This window comes from Trichogramma pretiosum, unplaced genomic scaffold (genome assembly GCF_000599845.2).
Source record: "Trichogramma pretiosum strain Unisexual culture from Peru unplaced genomic scaffold, Tpre_2.0 scaffold10, whole genome shotgun sequence".
Taxonomy (NCBI): Eukaryota; Metazoa; Arthropoda; class Insecta; order Hymenoptera; family Trichogrammatidae; genus Trichogramma; species Trichogramma pretiosum.
Window position 1 is genome coordinate 2,090,430 of NW_019641652.1, and position 1,416 is coordinate 2,091,845.

Genomic DNA, 1,416 nt, shown 5'->3' on the forward strand with positions numbered 1-1,416 from the left:
GTGCAATAATGAGCAGCTTAAGTCACGGCGAAGCGTGCCTTAAACGTGAACTTTAGCCACGCAGTGCTTTAAACTTATTATATAAAGATTTCAAAGAAAAAAGTATATTTATTTTTAATTTTGACAAGTGCTATTTACGTTGCATGAGCAAAAACTTACGCATTTCAGTTCCGATGAACGACAGCAACAATGTTTTTTCCTGCACATTTTACAATCGCAACTGGGCAACAAATCTGTTACAGAAGGAAATAGCTTCAGAACTTCCTCTGGAAGGTATTTGTCTCATCATGGGATCAGAATTTTTCTCGTAACCGATGTTCAAGTGTCCTAGTTTTCATGATCCAGATTTTGATCCTTTTCATTTTGGATTTGTCATGGAAGATGACAAATGAAAATGACGAATAATGAAAAATTATTTTCATCTTTCTTGCAATAGTTTACAAGTATTGGTGGCTTAAGCAATTAATTTGTTTTTAACTTTTAAACGCACATGTTTACAGAAAATCAACCTCAAAAAATCTATTCAAAACATCAAAATACGCTAATACTAATCTATGATCTTGAAAATCGATGAGCATTATACGTGTATAATATCAGATTTTTATGTATTTGATATGGACTGATGAATAATTTTTAAAAAGTTCACAAACGGAAATATCACGTGATATTTTGGCGTGACTTATCACGTGATTTATCACGAGATTTCTCTCGTGATTTCTCATGTGATTTCTCATGTGATTTCTCACGTGATGATTTTCAGTAGGGTAACCATTTCGCCTTGTGGAAAGTGACCCTTTCTCCCTTTCGATAAATTACGATATTTTGAACCATACAAGTACTCGGAAATATACCCTGTGCTATAAGAAGTCTCGTCTTGGCACTAAAAATTTTACACAAGACCACCGTAACCGTAAGGTTACAAAAGTCCCGTCTCCCGACGTGACACAAGTCGAAAAGTGCACAAATACTTAGAAAAAAAATATGTAAAACAAAAAAATATACAAAAATTGGTTTTCTTTTTTACGCATGTACGAATAAAATTTAAGTTCAAATTGTCAAATCATGTAATATTGTAATAAGAATAATATGCAAAAAAAAAAAAAAAAAAACCCCACCCCCTTTAGACAATAATTAGTTATTAAGGAAAGTGTAACAACGACGTCGAATAAAAACCATAAAATTTATAATTGCAGCCGAACAATCTGCCTATTAATCATTTAAAAATCAAATTAAGCACATTAATTTTAAGAACACCACGAGCAGGAGCTCGTAATTTGCTAAAGGCCAGGGAGGTGTAATGACCTAGTCACGGGGGTCCTAACATCCTCGTGGCCACAGACAGGCGAAACACCGGGTCTACAAATTAGTCCGGTGTAACGCCAAGTCTAGAGCGGCGCATGCTGGTGTGCGGCCGCA